At 40.3% G+C, this 22,049-nt stretch overlaps 1 protein-coding gene across 2 annotated transcripts in view; it reads right to left on the bottom strand.

Moving 5' to 3' along the window:
- The window catches only part of cald1 (caldesmon 1), a 125,834-nt gene that overhangs the window by 66,276 nt on the left and 37,509 nt on the right, over positions 1 to 22,049 (bottom strand). The window contains exon 1 of one of the 2 annotated variants that reach the window (XM_004912794.3): positions 3,181 to 3,386. The exons of the other annotated variant lie outside the window; for it this stretch is intronic. The gene's annotated coding sequence lies outside the window, so the exon portion shown is untranslated. Of the gene's footprint in view, positions 1 to 3,180; positions 3,387 to 22,049 lie in introns of those variants that run through there. 2 annotated transcript variants of the gene reach the window in all.

The raw sequence follows: 22,049 nt of genomic DNA on the forward strand, positions 1-22,049 counted from the left end.
TTGGGTGCAAAGTTGAATTTCCCTCTGCACAGGGTAGATATCCAAGACAAGAATATTTCAGTAGCACTCCAAAATGGTGAACAGAATGTGGTTTTATTCATGCCACCAGTTGTTTATGGGTCTATTGCTAGTTAAATATGTTTATTGCACCCTTGCCAATCACGTGAATAAATATCAAGGACCAGTAGGTACGCAAAGGAGGCAGGATGCTCAGTGGAAGACCTTCTTGCCACACAACATGACTACATAGAAGGAGCAATGCCCATCAACACTCTTTCTCTTTACTCAGCTTATAGCTGAAGACTCAGTGGGTTGTTTTCCCCCATTCTTTCATGCTCCAATCGACTGATATACAATGTACCTGCAACCTGGAGCCATGTGCTGCACTTCATCAAAACTCAAACAATCAAACAGAAAGTTAAGTAAAGGAAATCCAAATAGACAACTACCCCTTCTACAGAAAGTTAGCAATATAGCAGTCTCGAGTATTAATACTAACATAAAAAAGTAATATTGTCTTAGTAGTTTCCTTTTACATTGCCACTTTGGGGAAGGTGCATTAACTTAGATATTATATGTTTCTAGAGGATGTGTGACTTTGTAATGGGAGATCACAAACTTTTTTTAAGCTTTAACTCTTCTAAATGGAAATCTATATTCTATGTTCAGTGCAACTTTGCCTGTAGGCCTTTGTAACGGCTTTGCCTATATCAATAGAATGCACAGTGCAGAACTTTATTCCATTTGCTTCCCAGACTTTCCAGATTAGAATGCTGTGGCTTTGCATCTCTATAGCTGGAATGTATATTGTCTCTACAACCACTTTGTCAGTTGGAATGTACAGTGCAGCTGTGACTCTGTACCTCTATTACTGTGGTGGTTGGTTGGTCGGAATTCACAGTGCATCTGTGGCTAGTCCCCTATATAACTGCTCTGGTATGTACAATGCAGCTTCAGATGCGTGTCTCTATATATACATGTATGGGATCCCTTATCCAGAAACCCATTATCCAGAAAGTTCCGAATTACTGAAAGGCCATCTCCCATAGTCTCCATTATTAGCAAATAATTCTAATTTTAAAAAATGATTACCTTTTTCCCTCTAACAATAAAACAGTACCTTGTACTTGATCCCAACTAAGATATAATTAATCCTCATTGAAGGCAAAACAATCCTATTGGGTTTATTCAATATTTTTATTATTTTTAGCAGACTTGAGTTATGGAGATCCAAATTACAGAAAGATCCCTTATCCGGAAAACCCCAGGTCCCGAGCATTCTGGATAACGGGTCCCATACCTGTATATCTGCTTTTTCCAGCCAAATGTTATATTCAGTGTAGCTGCAATGGACAGGGAGTAGACTCAGAATGGGGTTAATGGTGGTACAAAGGTGGATTTCCCTGCTCCTGCCAACATACTGTTCATTTCCTCATTGTTATCTGGTGTGTCAGTACTAGTAAGTACCTAAATACTGTAATGTGGACAATACTATTTAAAGACAATATGCATTTCTTTATAGTTTTTGAATTATTAAACATTTTTTCAAAATGTCTTTTTGTTGCTATTTGTTTCAGGTCCCACACCCCTAGCAACAACAGCAGTTTAAATGAAGGGCAAAGTTAAACAGAAAAGGGCCTGAACAGATGCATAATAAAATATAAATGCCTCAGAATGAATTAATCTTCTTTTAGGTTTATGGGTACTATTATACATTTTGATATTGGGGTAAAAAAAACAGAATTGCAAATGATCTTAAAATGGAAAATCCATCTAGAAGGGCTGCACTGATTTCATTTAAATAAAATACATTTGCAATCAGTGGAGTTCAGCAACTTGCATTTATAAGCAATACCCCTAAGTGGGAAGTGTGGAATAGGTTGGGCTGTATAATAGATGTAATATTAATTGTAGGTATGAGATCCCTTATACAGAAACCTGTTATCCAGAAAGCTCTGAATTACATATGAAGGCCATATTTTAAGCCAATAATTCTAATTTTTAAAAATGATTTTTCACTGTAATAATGAAAAAGTACCTTGTACTTGATGTAATTAAGCTTCACAAATCCATATTTGTGGAAGAACAATTCTATTGCGTTTTATTTAATGTTTAAATGTTTTAAGCAGACTTAAGATATAGTGATCCAAATTACAGAAAGACCCCTTATCTGGAAATTCACCTTCAGCTTTTCCTAGATAACTAAACCTACAATGGATGAACTTAGTTACTTCCAGTTAGGATTCCAAAAACGTTGCTGTTTGGCAAATATGCCCCTATGTTTGACCTATGACTGTTAATCAGAACATTCTTAAAGCAGATCTTTATCCAGAAATTATTCTTCTGTATAATGAAAGAAATCTAAGCAACTTTCCAATATACCGTACATTCATTAAAATATGGTTTTCAAGTTATTTGTAATTTTAGTATGATGTAGAGAGTAATATTCTGAGACAATTTGCAACTGGTCTTCATTTTTCATTATTTGTAATTTTGGTTTTTTTTTTATTATTTCAGTTTTTGTTTAGCAGCTCTCCTGTTTGGAGTTTCAGCAACTATTGGATTGCTAGGATCCAAACTCTTAGCAACCAGGGTGTGGTTTGAATGAAAGACCGATATATGAATAGGAGAGGACCTGAATAGAAAAAAAAGTCCCCCATTTGAAAGCTGCAAAGAGTTAGAAGAAGAAGGCAAATAATTCAAAAACTATGAAAAACAAATAATGAAGACTTATTGAAAAGTTGCTTAGAATTGGTCTCTCTATAACAAACTAAAAGTTAACTTAAACCACCCCTTTATCAACCCAAAGCAAATAATCTGATAAATTCATAAAAGAAACAAAATTTGCAATGAAAGCTATCAGCCTCTCTCTTTGACTACAAAAATAGAAGCTTTCATAAAAAAACAAATCATAAATCCACAGTCCTCTGACACATGAAACCAATTTGCATCCCCCTAACAAAGACACACTGAGGAGATTCATATGTAGAATTGAAGCTATGCTCCCACCATCCATTCAAACTGGCCCCCAGCTTTATAACACATACACCATGGCTGCGGCAATCCAAATACAAACAAAAAAAAATAATCTAAAACCCCTTTTTCTTGTCCATCAATCTATAATATACATGATGTTCAATAAGAATATTCTGAAATTCTGGTATATTTCTCCAGTCCTACCTGGGACGTTTATCTCTCGATTCCTTCTTTACTCTGCAAAGTCATTAAACTAAAATCTGTTCTTCATCCAAAAAAAGAAAAAGGAGCGTCACACAGCTTCTCCAAGATCTAAATGAAAGCCACGACCACAAAAGGGAAAGCTCTTGTGTCCTGGCAGTGTTTAGTTTAACTGTCCTGTCAGTGGTTAGTTTAAAGCTGGGATGTTGAATGCATTGGCTGCATTGATTTTATTTCCTGTGCTGAGTCTCCAACCTCTGCTTCCTTTGCCTGAGACACACACACACAAAAATGCCTGGCTTAACCCTTTGCTGTAAGCGAAGGCTGCAGTGCATTCCAGGAATACTTGGAGTTATAATGATAACAAAAAGGCCATACAAAAGGCTGAAAGATGATCTCCCAAGAAAGCATTTTCCCCCCTGTCCAATAAAATAATCAAGTACCATTATTACTTTGCTGAAACACATACAGACACATGGAAAAATGTTACAAAAAAACCACACGTCCATAGGAATAAAAGAAAATGTAGCATTTATTATTTTAGATTGAAGAAAATAAATTTCTTCTAATGTAAAAACTAAGGATATTAGAAACCACTGAGCAGCTCCATGACCATACAAAGGCACTGAAGGACATTATTTGTCATAATACAGTAGTTTCCCTACTATATCATAAGCATTGATTACATCACTAAGCACAGTTCATTAGAATATCACTTATAGGATAATTATGGCGCTAAATATAGTAATAAACAAATATACATTAGGAGACTTCTAACATGCTCAGGGGTATATTATACTTTCATGTAATACACAAATCAAATGACACAAGTAAGAGCAATAAGAACTAGAAAGGGAAGTTTGAGAACAAACTTCATGTTGGGTTGAAAAACATGAAGTCACTGAATGGGCTCTGCACACTTTCTCTAACCTTGGACCACAGTTATACAGTAAAAACCACTGCGCAAAGTTTGGGGACCCTGGTTTTAATAGTGTCTGCATGGCAGCAACTTAAATTTCCCCACATCTGATTGGCTGGTTGGTGGCTCCACCCCCTTTTTCTAACCTGGAACTGCAGTTACCCAGTGACTAACTCTGCTAAGTTTAGGGACCCTAGGATTAATAGTTAAAGAACGGCAGCAATTAAAATTTAAACCAATAAAAGTCAATAGGTGAATTGTGATTGGTGGTTCCGCCCACTTTTTCTAACCTTGAGTCAAAGTCACCCAGTGACAAATAGTGGGCACCCTGGCATAAATAGTTTGAGAATGACAGCATTTTAAATTTAAACCAATAAAATTCAATGGATGAAATTTGATTGGCTGTTAGTGGCCCAACCTACTTTCCCTATTTTTGAACTGCAGTCCCCCAGTGACCAACTTTGAAAATTTTGGTTACTCAGGCATTCATTGTGAGGCTGACAGCATTTTACACTTCACCATTGAAAGTAAATAGGTGAAATGTTATTGGCTGTTGGTGGCTCCGCCCACTTTTTTCTAACTTTGAATGGCAAATACCCAGTGACTAACTCTGGAAACTTTAACAACCCTGGAATTAATATTTAAATAATGGCATCAGTTTAAATATAAACCAATGAAATCTAATAGGTGGAAATGGATTGGCTGTTGGTGGCTCCTCCCACTTGTTTGGGAACCCTGACATAAATAGTGTGAGCAAAGCAACATTTTAAATATAAACCAAAAAAATTCAATAGGTGAAGTCTGATTGGCTGTTGGTGGCTCCACCCACTTTTTAAAACCTAAAAATGCAGTTCCCTAGTGACCCTGGTGTTAATACTGTGAGAATGGCAGCAGGTTGAATTTCCCATTGAAAATCAATAGGTAAAATCTGATTGGCTGTTGTTGCCTCCACCCACTTTTTCTAATTCTGAACTGCAGTTACCAGGTGACTAGCTCTGCAAAGTTTGGAGACCTTAGTATTAATATTTAAAGAATGGCAGCAGTTTAAATTCCTTGATCCACCATTTAGGGATGGGCAGTGTGCTCCCTCAGAGATCACATGACAAGAAATAATGCAGCTCTACCTATAACAGGAAGTAGTGTGGAAGCAAAAGGCAGACTTAATTGGCTAATAGGGCCTAGCATGTATGTGTGCCTTGGCTTGTTTGTGAGCACTGTGAATCCTATGATCCCAGGAAGTGGCCCTTAATTCTTAAAATGGCAATTTTCTATTTAGGATTACCCAATAGCACATACTACTAAAAAAATAATATTTTTATGAAAATGGATTATTTAGATGAAACAGGGATTTACATATGAGCTTACATAGTAACATAGTAACATAGTAAGTTGGGTTGAAAAAAGACATACGTCCATCACGTTCACCCATAATGCCTATATATAACCTGCCTACTACTAGTAGCTTGTTAATGCAATATATTTTTATAGACACTTACGTTGGTTGGGGGGTATAGATTTCCTTTAAAAAGGGATAAATTACTTTTTACAGTAGAGGTGACATCCTCAGGTCTTCCTGGGAAAGAATGTTTTCAGTTACAGTTTGTGAACTAAAGTTTTATCAAGCTATGTATTACAGAGTGCTTGTTTTTACATCTAGGCACTGTTTTTTTTCCAGTTCTCCTTACTTATAAGCAGACCCAGCAGTAAGCACAAATTACCTCCAAGTAGGAAGGGTTTAAATTGTACCAGGTGTATATGGACATGGGAATGTTTTGAGGTATCTTATCTAGCCAATAGTAGCAAGATTCTGCATTTATAAGAATTCACTATGTTGCCCAAACTACCAACATATTATGGATGTTCTTTGCTTTGTACTGTTCCAAACCTGGAACCAGAAAAGCCTGTGACACAACATAGGTAAGTAAAGCACCTAGTTATACACAAACATAATTTTGTTGTAGTAATCTTTATAACAGTAGAAGCTCTGCATATAAATTGTAAGGTGGAGTCACCACTGTTGCCCCCAGGCTACGCACTCATGCATGCACACACAAGTTATGGTACCAACACACAAACTTGCTTATACACAGAACACTTTGCGCGCACATGCATAATTCTACAGTGGCTTGCAAAAGTATTCGGCCCCCTTGACCTTTTCCACATTTTGTCACATTACAGCCACAAACATGAATCAATTTTATTGGAATTCCACGTGAAAGACCAATACAAAGTGGTGTACACGTGAGAAGTGGAACGAAAATCATACATGATTCCAACATTTTTTACAAATAAATAACTGCAAAGTGGGGTGTGCGTAATTATTCAGCCCCCTGAGTCAATACTTTGTAGAACCACCTTTTGCTGCAATTACAGCTGCCAGTCTTTTAGGGTATGTCTCTACCAGCTTTGCACATCTAGAGACTGAAATCCTTGCCCATTCTTCTTTGCAAAACAGCTCCAGCTCAGTCAGATTAGATGGATAGCGTTTGTGAACAGCAGTTTTCAGATTTTGCCACAGATTCTCGATTGGATTTAGATCTGGACTTTCTAACACATGGATATGTTTTGATTTAAAGCATTCCATTGTTGCCCTGGCTTTATATTTAGGGTTGTTGTCCTGCTGGAAGGTGAACCTCCGCCCCAGTCTCAAGTCTTTTGCAGACTCCAAGAGGTTTTCTTCCAAGATTGCCCTGTATTTGGCTCCTTCCATCTTCCCATCAACTCTGACCAGCTTCCCTGTCCCTGCTGAAGAGAAGCACCCCCAGAGCATGATGCTGCCACCACCAAATTTGACAGTGGGGATGGTGTGTCCAGAGTGATGTGCATTGTTAGTTTTCCGCCACACATAGCGTTTTGCATTTTGGCCAAAAAGTTCCATTTTGGTCTCATCTGACCAGAGCACCTTCTTCCACATGTTTGCTGTGTCCCCCACATGGCTTGTGGCAAACTGCAAACGGGACTTCTTATGGTTTTCGTTAACAATGGCTTTCTTCTTGCCACTCTTCCATAAAGGCCAACTTTGTGCAGTGCACGACTAATAGTTGTCCTATGGACAGATTCCCCCACCTGAGCTGTAGATCTCTGCAGCTCGTCCAGAGTCACCATGGGCATCTTGGCTGCATTTCTGATCAGCGCTCTCCTTCTTTGGCCTGTGAGTTTAGGTGGACGGCCTTGTTTTGGTAGGTTTACCGTTGTGCCATACTCCTTCCATTTCTGAATGATCGCTTGAACAGTGCTCCGTGGGGTGTTTAAGGCTTTGGAAATCTTTAAAAGGTACAAGGCATAGGAGAGCCTGTATTACTACATAATACCTAGATAGGTGTTAAGTGCATGGCTAAAGTTAAGTTCATGCAGCATCATGCACCTTTTATTCTGGCACAAAGTGCCCAAGTGTGACGGGTTGCAAATCTGAGCCCCTTAGTTCTTGTGCACATATGTCTAAAAGCAATAATAAAGCAGACCTATTACATTTTTTTGGGTGGTGGGGTGATATATTTACAGAGTAACATAGTAACTTTGGTTAAAAAAAGACACGCCCATTGAGTTCAACCTTTTATGTCTATGTAACACTTGTTTGGCTGTGATATGGCAAAACCCAGGCTAGTGATAGGTATAGAGCATGTGTTACATGCGACCTTAATGCACAGGAGTGGGCCTCCGCTATATGGGAGGTATTGATGGAGCTGAGGGTGTAGTTGAACTACAACTAGGTAGAGCTAGTGTGGTGCAGATGGAATAATGGATGCCAGAAAGGTTCTTGCTCATGAACTATAGTACAATTTATTGGACAAAGGCACAGCGTAATAGTGCAGCAGGGTATACTCACAGACACAGCAGTGTATGATGTCACAGATAGTACAACAGATGTGACACTTTAGGCACAGAATAACCCCTTTGGAGATTGCACAGAGGATTAGCTGAATTCAGGAATGGATGCCCTTTATCTGGAATGGATCCCTCCGGCCGACTATTGATCAGGGTGAGAAACTGCCTGAATACTATGTCTTAACCGCGGTCCTGCAGAAATGGCACACAAAGCCTGGGTAGACTAAACCCTTTAGTTACAACTCCTGGTTGGGGCTATGACTGCCCTTACTAGATAATCTGACTACAATCACCTCTCCTAGAGGGTGCTATAATAAAACTGTCTGTGCTGGCTTTACCTCGTTCACGGGGCCCTGTCCCCGACTTAGCACTAGGGTAGGTGGTCCCCTAGGGTACAAATGGCTTCTGGGCCTATGTTCTGGTCCAGGCTCAGTTGGGATCTGTCCAGAACACAGCATGCAGCCAAAAGAGGAAGCCACTTCCTTGTGCAAGACACTATATAGTCTGCCAAGGGGAGTGGTCAACCTGGGCTAAACCTATAGAGGGCAGCCTAATAACAGTAACCTGAGATCAGAGGGCTCTGCCCTATAACAATACAGATAAGATAAGAATAAGGGATAACACCATAGGGAGCTTAACCCTATGGGTCCCTACATTCACCCGGGGGAAAATTCCATTCCGACCCGGCAATGGCAAATAATATTAATTACACATTTCAAGCAATAACAGTAGTGCATTGATTTAGTGCAAAAATACAGTACCCATACATCCGTTTCTGATACCCTCTCCTGAGGAGTATCCGGTACATTGGATAGCTGAAAATGAAAAATTTAAGGCACAGAAAATTTTAACTGTTTCGTTACTAGTTTCGTTTCTGTAAACCATATACATTCATGAGTGTCATAATAGATCACTCAGGCACTTACTTATAAAGATCCATGAAATACCTTCTGGCTCTGCAACAGAGGTATAACAGGCACAATACTTATAAATCTTGAGTCACCTTCCTGCCCCTAAACAGTGGTGCTCAGGTACACACTTAGGTATCCTTGATATACCACCTGTAACCTGCAACAGGGATATAATAGATACACTTACACATGAGGACGATCCTGCCTTCACTCAGGGGTCCCCAGGCACATGCTTGGCTGTAAAGAAATTGTTATTGGGCACAATTTAAACTGTAATACATCCCCACCCATCAACTTTATTAAGTCCAGGCCTTCCACCCAAACCCAGTGTTCATGGATGTCTCGACATGCACTTCGTGGTGTGGATCAGGCAATGAAGTAGAAGTTGTAGTGGGATGGGGCGCAGCAGTCTTTGTTTGTTCACCCAACTATTAACAAACTTTACAGTCTCTCCTGAAGGAATGTGGAGAGTTCCAAACTTAAAATAACAAATCCACCACTGTGGATAAACTGAAGATGGGGTCACACCCTATATGCAGCATTACCGGCAGTCCTTAGGAGTGTGCCCAATGAGAACGGTGGGTATTTTGCCCTTAACTCTAGGGAAATAACTTACCCACCTCCCACCCGGGGGAAAATCCCATCTGGTGAAGGGAAATTAACCTGGAACCGGCGTGGGGTTTTCTCAATGCATATTTCTCTCATACTTGGCCTTTGTTACCTCGTAAGAGACGTAGTATGCAGGGTGCGGCTTGTCGATCCGGCCTCCACTGGGGAGGTCTGAACTGAGGGAAAAATTCCGCTCCTCTTGGTGCTTACCACAAGATTTCACGCCGTGCTTGAGGATGGTCCTCCCGAACCACCACTCTTGGGCAATGTCATACAAGTAATCGACATCTCTGTGGCGCTTCTCCCGGTCTTTCTTAAAGATTCCTCCCAAACCGATCTTTTCCCTGCGGATAAGCTCACCGTAGATCCACTCATCCACATGTTTGGCAATCTCGTCAAATACCCACTCAGGGGCATAGGGCATATAGAATCCCCATTTCTCAAACACTCGGGTGTTAATGAGCCTTTGAACTCTGGATACAGCACGGTACCGCTCTGGGTCAGCTCTTCCCGGTGCCACCCAGCAAAAAGTGTCCTTGTTCACCGCGTGTGGTGGCGGTGGAGTACTGGGCCACTCTGGCGGGAAACAGAAAGTGGGGTCTGTAGGTGGAGTGACAGATACCACCGGCTCAAATCGGTGCTCCCCTTCAGGCAGCGTGCATTTTGGTAGAGGGCCCATGTCCATCAGGCCCCAGTTAGGTTTTGGGTACCTGCGCCGGGCAACGGATTTTAATAGCATCCCACTCCCTGTGGAAGAAGTGGAGCTTTTCTCTCCTTGACTCTCTGATTTGATCCTTCCTCTGCCTCTTGCCATTTTTAACAGCAACTCTACATTCTCATCATCAGTAGACGGCACATCAGAAGTCTTTCCTGCCACTACCGGTTGGATGGTCATAGCTACAACAGCTGCGCACAGGTCCTCACTGCTGGAGGATTTTGTAGGAGACAGCAATAGATCTCTAGATGATTCCGCAGGGCCCTGTTGGATAGGCTCCTGCTCTGCCTTCTCTGGCATGGGGGTGGCGGGCCTAGACTGGCTTGATGTTGCGCTGCCTGTCTGCTCCCCAGCCACTCCCTGTGGACAGATTAGTGGCTCAGCCCAGCATCTAGTCTTGCAAAATGGGCATCTAGGCTCCAGGTCTCTCCAGGCCTGGGAAATTTCAGTGTAGCAACAGCCACAGAAAGCCTCTATCCACTTCGACCCATCTTCCTCATACCTCTCCCCAAATGTGCCCAACCACGCATAGCGGTGTGGGGGCTGTGGCTCAGGATTACTCTCCGGGGCTTCCGGGGTAAGCTGGCGGGGGGTAGTACTGGCGTCAGCCATTTTACTCTAATATGCGCTGACTCTGAGGAATTGGTAAGTTAAAGTCCCGCAAATATTTATCCGCTTATGCTATATAGCAAGCGGTCACTGAATGGAGTAGTCCGCAGCCGCGGTTTATACTCACAGTCCTCCGGTGTTGATTAGGCCGCAGCCGCTGGTCCTAACTGCACTCGGGGAAGTTGTTTCGGTCTGCCGCTCGACCTTCCTGCAGCCGCACGGAAGGCAAGGTAGGGCAGTGGTAGTAGTGTGAGGGTTCTGGCTGGTCCGTCCCGCAGCCGCGTGGATGGTTATGCGCAGAGCCTCACTCTCAGTCGCTCGGTCGTTCCCTCTGGGTCCCCAGGTAGGGTAAGCGATGAGACAATATGTTTTATATAAGCAGAAAGTATAATCGGTAGCAGCCGCTAACCGTTTCACAGCAATAGGTACAGGAGCTCTGAGGCATGCGTCTCACTCAGTCAAGTGCGAGTCACAAGATGGCCGCCGTGACGTCAGCTCCTGCCCCCTCCCCGGTGAAATCTCGTCAACAACTTGACTCACGCGGGATTTCAGTACAAAAGAGCGCCAAAACTAGCAATTAGATGATTGACAAGGGCGCTGGCCAATGGGAATACTCGGGGAACCTTTCAAGCCCGAACCCACGGCCAATTACATATCAGGGTTTACGATCAGGACTGCAGGCGCCTTTGTCTGTAGCGATCAGCAGTGCCTGTCAGCAAAATTTTAAAGACACACACACAGCAGCTCAGTCCCTCAAGGCTATGGCTCCGAGTTAAATAAATTGAATATATCAATATAAAAGCACGTTGGGCGCCAAAATGTAACACTTGTTTGGCTGTGATATGGCAAAACCCAGGCTAGTGATAGGTATAGAGCATGTGTTACATGCGACCTTAATGCACAGGAGTGGGCCTCCGCTATATGGGAGGTATTGATGGAGCTGAGGGTGTAGTTGAACTACAACTAGGTAGAGCTAGTGTGGTGCAGATGGAATAATGGACGCCAGAAAGGTTCTTGCTCATGAACTATAGTACAATTTATTGGACAAAGGCACAGCGTAATAGTGCAGCAGGGTATACTCACAGACACAGCAGTGTATGATGTCACAGATAGTACAACAGATGTGACACTTTAGGCACAGAATAACCCCTTTGGAGATTGCACAGAGGATTAGCTGAATTCAGGAATGGATGCCCTTTATCTGGAATGGATCCCTCCGGCCGACTATTGATCAGGGTGAGAAACTGCCTGAATACTATGTCTTAACCGCGGTCCTGCAGAAATGGCACACAAAGCCTGGGTAGACTAAACCCTTTAGTTACAACTCCTGGTTGGGGCTATGACTGCCCTTACTAGATAATCTGACTACAATCACCTCTCCTAGAGGGTGCTATAATAAAACTGTCTGTGCTGGCTTTACCTCGTTCACGGGGCCCTGTCCCCGACTTAGCACTAGGGTAGGTGGTCCCCTAGGGTACAAATGGCTTCTGGGCCTATGTTCTGGTCCAGGCTCAGTTGGGATCTGTCCAGAACACAGCATGCAGCCAAAAGAGGAAGCCACTTCCTTGTGCAAGACACTATATAGTCTGCCAAGGGGAGTGGTCAACCTGGGCTAAACCTATAGAGGGCAGCCTAATAACAGTAACCTGAGATCAGAGGGCTCTGCCCTATAACAATACAGATAAGATAAGAATAAGGGATAACACCATAGGGAGCTTAACCCTATGGGTCCCTACATCTATATAAACCAGTCTAACAGCTAGTGGATCCATAGGAAGGCATTGCCCTTCTGAAGCCACAGTATCATCTTATTCCAACAATCAAATCACACACACAGGATAGCAGATGGGCTCACCCCTCACGGGTAGGAAATAATTTATTACAAAGTGTTACAAAAGTTGTTTCCTGTACAAAATCCAGGAACATCTGAAAAAAAACCCAGTATTTATGATTTCCCAAAAAAATGTATAATTATGCACCAGAATAATGAAGGACAATTAAATTTAGGATAGAAGGAGACCCTTTTCGAAAATATGGTGTTGGTTTATTTAAATATGAACCCTTGTGAAATCCCAATAGTTTGAGTTTTTATCACAACTATTATCACTTTTCGTAGTCAAGAGGATGTTTAAGAACTTGTCAAGTATCTCCACTTTGATCAAATGAATCATTTTGACTGTTTTGAACACTTTACCGAATAATTAAGCTCCAAAAGTTACGTCGTAACATACAAGGCCCAAATTTAACTCCTTTGATGAAGGGCGGGCAGCATAACTCAGAATGGTCAGGATTTGCATCAGGTAAGATATTTTTCTTTGTATGCACCACCCAAGCAATCTGAACCCGCTCGACCTGGAGCTGGTTTTGGGCCCACCCGTAAATCATTACTATGCACAATTAACACCCATAACTAGAAAAGACAGACTGTGCATCGGAAAAAGCTTCATGCGCCGCTTGTTATATTATATAATTTCATTGTTTGATTACAGTCAGATTTCTTATACAAAAAAGGCTTTCAAACAACTAAGTCTAATATTTTGACTAATAAACCCTTTATATGGAAAAATCAGCCTTTTCTACTATGCAGTGGCCTAAATCCATTTTTTGCTGTGAATTTACTGGCATGTCTGGGATTAATGCAGTGCTTTGAATACATTTTCTGCTGTGATCTTACAGGCATGTTTGGGACATAAAGGAGCTAAGGTGTAAGTGCATTTTTTTTTGGGGGGGGGGGGCTTATTATGTGTCTAGGGTCCATGCAATACCCTTATTTTATTTATTTATATTTTAATTTATTTTATGCAGTGGACTTACTGGCATGTTTGGGGTTTATGCAATGCTCAAAATACTTTTTCTGCAGTAATCTTACTGGCACGTATGGGTCATTATGGCTAAAGGGAATATGGTAAAAATGGAATGGCCTACAATGTTCAGCATGCTTTTAGATGCTTTTTAATATGTTGCAATATTTGCTTGAGACTCAATGTTGCCTCAAGCTAGTGTAAGGACTAGGCTTCATACCTGTAGATTTGTATATTTTGGCAGTATCATGCATGAAAAATAAATATGCTGTTCCTAAGTGTATGATTTATGGAGACTGGGGATCCCTTTCTCATCATTAGATCTACCCTTTACTGTAAGCATTGCTTTTTACTGATTGTTTTCATGTAACCACATCTGTCGTTGTTTTAGCGAACTTGGCAAAGTATCCGTGTTTCAGTGTAAAAAACACCCTTGTACACAGCCGATATTTTATGTTATCAAACAGCTCTGTTCCTCTGTTCTGCAGAATGGCTCACTGGAGAATAAGAGACTTGGGATAAAATAAACATATTAGGTCATGTGAACATAAAATCATGCTTTATATTAGCTCTTTGCTGGTGGTTGGGAAATGCCTGATACACTAGGCTTTTATTATTTTTCTGCTGAACTCCATATTTTTATGACAATGACACTAACATTCACATATGTCTTTAAATGTAATTGTGACAGATACATACCAGCTGTAATAATGGTATATTATATATATATATATATATATATATATATATATATATATGCAGATAAATCATCAATTTAGTTATTATATACAGATTCTGCTTCCTAGGTGCCTATTCCCTGTTGTCCTGTACCTACTAACTATCTAAAGATAAGCTTATATTATTATTCTTTATTTAGATAGCCCTTTACAGAGAATATTCACAATTCACATCAGTCCCTGCCCCAGAGCGCTAAGTCCCTGTCCCATTTAGACACACTTGAGTCAATTTCTAAAAGAAAAGCCTTGTTCCCTGGCTGTAATAGAATCTAAGAACGACAATGCGGCAAGGCCTCAACTCTAACCTTTGTGCCGCCATGCTTTGGGTTAATCCCCATTAAAAACCTGTAGGCAAGCAGTCATGTGATAAAAGGGCAACAAGTACATGCCATGATATATATTATCAGGAATTTTTGGGATCTGGTAAGATAAAACTAGGGCCCAACCTCCCCAACCACTACAGAGGGTTAGTGGCTGCCATGTCTGGACACGTCACACCTGCTCAGAGGCTCCAAATTGAAGTGATCCAGGGTTTCTTTTCCACCTCTGCCACACCCCCTGCTCCACTGCTTTTAATGATATCAGAAGACTGGTGATTCTTGTATTGATGATGTCTGTATAAAAAAGGGCATTCACTCAAGGGATGAAAACATTTGCCCCTTTATAGGTCTCTGGCAAGGCCTCACCTTGAGTTAGACTGTTAGACTGTCAAGGTTGGGGTTGTTTTTTCTGGAAAAAGGCACTTGCGAGGGGACATTATTACTCTGTACAAGTACATTAGAGAGGATTATAGGCAGATAGGGGATGTTCTTTTTTCCCATAAACACGAACAGCGCACCAAAGGTCACCCCTGTATATTAGAGGAACGGAGCTTGCATTTGAAGCAGCGTAGGTGGTTTTTCAAGGTGAAGGCAGTGAGGTTGGGGAATAGTAATGTTGTAATAGCAGATTCTGTTAATGCCTTTAAGAGGGGCCTGGATGAGTTCTTCAACAAGCATAGTATCCAAGGCTATTGTGATACTAATATCTACAGTTAGTATTGATGTACCTGTAGTTTAGGTATGTAAGTGTATATATACAGTAGGTCAGTATAGTGTGCTGGGTTTACTTGGAAGTTTTGAACTTGACGGACTCTGGTCTTTTTTCAACCTTATGTAGTTACATAAGACCAGAGTTACATAGTTATGTAACTATATATACATTTCAATGCAATGGGTAAGTAAGGTTTCAGGTGCAAATAACTGACAGTAGGAGACGGTCCTCTCACTGTGGTTACTGAGGAAAAGGGACTACAATCAGGGAGATTCCCAATAGTGATGGGCGAAATAATACGGCAGGCATGGATTCGCAGCAAATTTTCCAAGATTCACAAATTTTTCTGCAAAGCGAAACTGGACAGATTCACTTATCACTTATTCCCAACAAACATGGGGAACTTAAGGTGTCTGTTTAAATAAATGACATAAGAGGTAGGGTTTTCATCTGGCTGGTGAAGATGATGATGCCAATGTTATTAATACAAAAAAATTCAAAAATATAGGAAGGTTGTTTTTTTTTTCCAGAAAAGGTAGCAACCCCAATCAGAAGTGAACAGGGTAGAGGAGCTACATCAACAGTGCTGGCTGTGACAGCAGGGTGGGGCCCAGCTAGAAATTTGACCGAACTGGGGGTATTTTGGGCAAACCTTTGGGCAAACCTGTAGGTCCTACGGGATTTGGGCCAACACTTCACAGCTTCATACCCCTTTATTGACCAAACTGCAAGAAAGAAAGGACTCTATGTTTTCTCGTTTCTCTCTCCCAAGTCAAACAAAATAGGGGAACATATGCAAGCTTTTTTGCACTTTAATAATATATCTGAAATTAAAGGAACAGTAACACCAAAAAATGAAAGTGTATAAAAATAATTAATATATTATATACTATTGCCCTGCACTGGTAAAAGTTGTGTGTTTGCTTCATAAACACTACTACAGTTTATATAAATACCCTGCTGTGTAGCCATGGGGGCAGCCATTTAAATTGAAAAAAGGAGAAAAGGCACAGGTTACTAAGCAGATAACAGATAAGTAGCATAGATTCCCATTGTATTCGACACAGTTATCTGTTATCTTCTTATGTAACTTGTGCCTTTTCTCCTTTTTTCAATTTAAATGGCTGCCCCCGTCGCTACACAGCAGCTATTTCTATTAACTACAGTAGTCTTTCTGAAGCAAACACACAACTTTTACCAGTGCAGGGCAACAGTACATTATATTTTAATTATTTTAAAACATTTTTATTTTTTAGTGTTACTGTTCCTTTAAGGATTAAGCATTTAAGAGCACAAAGTGACCTATAAAATCTGCCTCTAGCTTTGCACTGAGTGTTGTGTAGTGAACAGAGAAAGGGAAAAGAAGATGAAGAAGAAAATGATTGAACTTCAGAGCATCTGGAAAAGCTAAAGATCTGAAAGTAAAGCTGCAGCCAATACAGAAAAGGAGACAACAAACAGGAAATGCCCAGGCTGGAGGTCGCTGCTCCAATACCATGGACTGTAACCGGATCCGCAACTTCAGAGAGCATTAACTTTCCCTCATCTAATTATTTCCTGTGCTTACAGTTTTATTCACTGTTTAAAGGGACAATGTATCACAATTGTCTTTTTATTTTATAACAATGTTCCACTTTTAATCCAGTTGTATCATGCAGTTATATGTTTCATAAGTGAAAGAACTGTGACCTTGCTTATTTTGCCTTCATTTAACTTATGAATGGAGGCATTAACCATAAATACCAGTGGTTACCCAAATTTTATCAGATTTCAATTCCCAATATTATCAAGAGTTATAGCATAATGGAAGCTGAAGTTCAGCACCATAACAAGGATTCACTCTTAAGGCTACTCAATAAAACTTTATTCTCAAGCTATCCTTCTCCTACCAGAGAAGTAGACCTAACAGCGCTCCCTCTGTAGGGGGCCCTATGGGTGACCCACAATGCACTTGAAATCTCAGGCCACCTGTGGTTTGGGTGAGGGAATTTTTTTTGCACTGTGGGTGACCCATGATTTTGCCTGGGGGGATTGGGACCAAAAAAACAATGATTTGGGGGTCCCATTCCCTGAAGTTACACCACTGTCCAGAGAACCAGAATCTGGTTTAATACCTATTGATGACACTGCACTGGGCTTATGGTGGAAGGAAAAAGCAGACCAGAGCAGTTCTATGACACCCCATGTCCATACTGTGTTCTTAACTGTAAAATGTGTTTTTCTTGCATTTAATAAAGTCTCTTTTTCTTAAATCAGCTCATCTACAAAAATTAAATTGCAAAAATGATTAAAAGAACACATATTACATGCATGTATGTGGCAGTCCTTAGTTCCACTAAGAAGCAGAGGAGCATAATATAGAGAAATCCATGCAGGGTTTATATCCCCTTTAAAGAATTTGTAACTTCTTATTTGTAAAATCATGGATCTACCTCTATTCACAAGCCTTGGGTTAAGACCCAAAAATATCATAGTAGAAACCAACACTGGTACACCAGGAGCTAGGTCAATGGGGCATTTCTGCATATTTTCATGACACGGGACCAAAAGGTTTCCACGAGTGGAATATTTAAATGTCTGATTCTGATATATGAAGGGTCTGCATAGAATCTGTTGGTAAATTTTAGAAAAGTTTTGTTGTCTCCATGATGAACCTTGAGCATTAAGATAAAATACATTTATTGGTTCAATTACTAAGACATATGCACAAATCCAGCCCCTTTCCAGCTAGGGTTCACAGGAGGAGGAAAGGTATGGATGTCAGAGAAGGTGGACCTTCAGGACATAGCCTGGAGTAATCATCATCAGAAAAAATTGATATTGATCTTTACATGGGTACAGGCCCACAATAAATAGATGCCATCCTGTGCGATGAACATGGTGGAACAAACTAAAATGCACAACAAGATCACAGTGGCACAGTATAGGAAAAATATGCATGACTCTAAGATAAATCGGCAAATAACTTTAAAACTCTAATTAAATGCACTGATAACTTGGGCATTGCCGGGCCCAAGATTCAGGAAATGCTGCATCTGGGCTGCTTCTGGTTTTCCAAGAATCAGAGAATCCGAAAACTCCACCAAGATCAGAAATCCCAACCATATCCCAGAGGCCCAGTTGTTTGGGGAGAAAACCTGACAGGTGGCAGAAGATTCCACAGATGATGGTCCAAACAGCCGGGGAGCAGTAACCATTAATGTCAAGCTGCTGGTTAAGAGAATGTTGTAAGATTCATAGACATGGGCTTAAAAGCTGAGACAGGCCAATGTTGCAAATCTACAACTCCCGGATACAAGGACAGCTGGAAGAATGAATATTGCACGTACCTGTTTTAGAACTTGTGTAATGGGATAAGGTATTTTTCTTAATAATTCCCTAATTTTGACTGACCAAAATGGTACACAATGCTTGAACCATGGACTTGTGTTGTCTATTTTTATTCTGTATCTTCTCTGTAGCAATAGAAAGGCATTCATCACTCAAGGCTGAAGTGAATTTTCTCTGTTTAATTGCTCTTCCCAGTTTTTGGACGTGGCATTAGATACTATGAAAAAGTCCCAGTGGTTTCTTTCTACAAGGTGCAGACCCTGTTTTCATGTATCATTGGTATCACTGGTAATAACATATCTACATCCTAATGCCAATAGTAATTAGTCCATCAAAATTGATCAGTGGTTTCCTATCAGGAAGACCCTTTAATATAAATGTATCTGTTCATTTTATAATGCACCCCATATCGTAAAAATCAAGGTTATTTTAAGCCCTCAAGGAGTTACATGATTATAGCATAGCACAAGGCTTCTAACAGAATTATACAATTTAGAGAATTATATACAATATAAGTGCTAATGTACTCTCTACTGCAGACTATATGGATAGTAAAAGTCACTGAAACATTTTGGGACCATACAAATGCACAAACCAATAGGCTAAACAATACAGACCAGGAACCCTGTGTATCACTGGTATATTATAAGGGATAATGTATCCCCAGCTATAAATTATAAGTATATTAGAAGTGACTGAGGAGTTCTGTGACCATATAAAGGCGAAAGGTTGCAGGTTGAGTTAAACAGGGAACTCTCAGTATTATTCATTTATTATAAGGCATAAAGTATTCTCTAGTGCATATTATGATAATATTATAAGTTACAAGGCTGAATTATGCAGCTCAGAAGTACCATGCACAAATGATAATGGACATAATATTCTTAAAGATATAAGCAGGCCCAGTGGAGCAATACCACTCAACTTTCCAGAATTAAAAGTACATTTTAAATCATGCCCTTGATAAACAGTCAAATTCAATTACACCTAAATGATCCTGAATCCACTCAATATCTTGTGCACCAATAGGCTGCTTTGTGTGTGAGATTCTGAGTAGATTAACATAAGCCACACAACTTTTCAGTTCAGTTTACTAGACCTGTTCCACAGAAAGGGGGACTACTGGGATGTATATTTGCATTTCTTGACTATATAAAAGCACAAGGTATCAGGGCCAGGTCAGTCTGTATCTTTCCCTGTCACACCCCCAATATATACCTTATGGTCAAAAGTATATGGGCATCTTCCAGTCCAACATCTCATTTCAAAGCCAAGGGTATTAATATGGTGGGTGTCCTCTCTTTGTATCTAAATATGCCTTGTTCTCTACTCTTCTACAGAGGATTTCCACTATGTTCCACAATGTTCTGAATTGCATTGTTATAATATGGTTGGATAAGATTTATTTCCAGTCATTTGTAAGAGGCAGAGCACTCATGATGGGGATCATGTCTAGCTTGCAGTTGATGTTCCCATGGGTGTTCAGTTGAGTTGAGCTCAAAATCTGAATGCAAAGTTAAAATGACCTATCAATACACAAAAATGACCCAAAAGACTTGAAATGCAAATGCTTAGATAATTAAACATTTGTGGCACACCACAATGACACATGGCAATGTAAACACAATATGTAGAGAATCATGGCAGTATTCCTGTTCATTCAGCTCTTTATGGCCAGAAGCTCTTGTAAACACATGGCCTCCGCATTACACAGTCTTCCTTCTGACCTGCATCTCCACTTTGATCATTGCCCTGGAAACTGAAAGCCTTCCAAACAGCTAACAAGTACCTATCATTTATAACTCTAACTAATCATATTCCCCTAGGCACTGGACCAAATATTAAAATGCACTTTGATCTGCTTTGATCTCACCTGTCCAAGATCAAGTGCTCTCTTTAGCTAACATTGGTTGGGTGGAGTCACACCAGAGTTCTTTTAATGTTATTTAAATTATTGTGACACAGAAATGCTACTTTATTTTAAGTGTATATATTATTGCATAAAGCTTTTTAATAAGGTGTAAAAGGCTTCAAGATTTTTTCCACTGCTTAATTCTTACAGTTATAGAAATACCTCAAGTATGTATATGCTGTTCTTACGTGGAAATGTGTTTAATTTATGCTATTTATACTTATAAGCTCCAATGTAGACGTTTGCCCCAGTGTACTTTATTTTCTACCATAGGTGAATATAACAACTAAAACAGTTAGCACAGACTTAATCTTATTTATGTCAGAGCGGGCTCTGGATGAAATATTCTCTTTTGGGTTCTAGGAGGCCACATCTTACCCTTTTTGTAGTCACTGTAAAAATTTTATTATCCTATAACAAAAAGGGCAAGTAAATGTGTCTATTTTTGGCAAATTTTAACCTTGTTTTCAGGTTTGGTTCCTTAGCAAAAAAAGGAAATTTTAATTTTATCCGAAATAAAAAAACAGACCAGAAACTCAGTTTGACCCTGTTAGATTTCTTGGAAGGATGAATGGTGTTACATTTGTTGAGTTAATATAACATGAACGCTATCCAGATGACTAACATTTTGAGACTAGGTACATGTGCTATATTAGCACAACGGCAATGAATGACGATTGTGCTGCGTGCGGTTTTCCAAGAAAAGCACATGTGATTAAAAATAGCTTTTTTTATGGCTTTTGCACACCCTGTAGGGATTGGTAAAATACAATAACAAGATGTTCTATTGTCATTTCCAAAATGTTGTTATGTGACACAAGAGCAGATGTTTGATAACAGTCAGGGCATAAATATTACATAGTTGTCGGCTGCCAGCCCTGCAAATACTGGGCCAGTACTGTAGAATGGATCTAATCCCCACCCAGGCATGGGATTCTTTATTAATCAGGTATTCCATTGAACCTTTTACTAGTAATTGTCTTAATTGTAAAATAAAGTAGAGGTTATTAAAGGAAGGGGTTATCAAAGGAAGGCGTCAAATACTGCTAAATAAGGAAACCAAAAGTATCAGTTGTCACACTTGCTGTATGTGCCACCTGCCGTGCCCTCTGTCTGGGCAACATACAAAACTATGTCTACTTGTTCTGTAACCTGTAACTAATTATTTATATCTCAGCCATCTTTCCTTCTGTGTGTGCAAGTACATCTGGGGTTCTGTAGTCTGAATGTACCACCCACCTTGTGCTCTGTCTAAGCAGGGTACATCTGTAATTACTCCTTCTATACACACTATTCACCTTGCCTTCTGTAAAGGGTACATCTGTATTAACTGTGACCCCCCCCCCCTGCAAAAAAAATTATGGGCCCTCACCGTGGGAGGGGGGGGGGGCAATAGTTAAAATCTTTAGACTTTTTTCCCCTGCCTTTTATTGCTGTAGAGGGGCAGATGGAAAGGACCACAAGAAGCAGTG

This window comes from Xenopus tropicalis, chromosome 3 (assembly GCF_000004195.4).
Source record: "Xenopus tropicalis strain Nigerian chromosome 3, UCB_Xtro_10.0, whole genome shotgun sequence".
Taxonomy (NCBI): Eukaryota; Metazoa; Chordata; class Amphibia; order Anura; family Pipidae; genus Xenopus; species Xenopus tropicalis.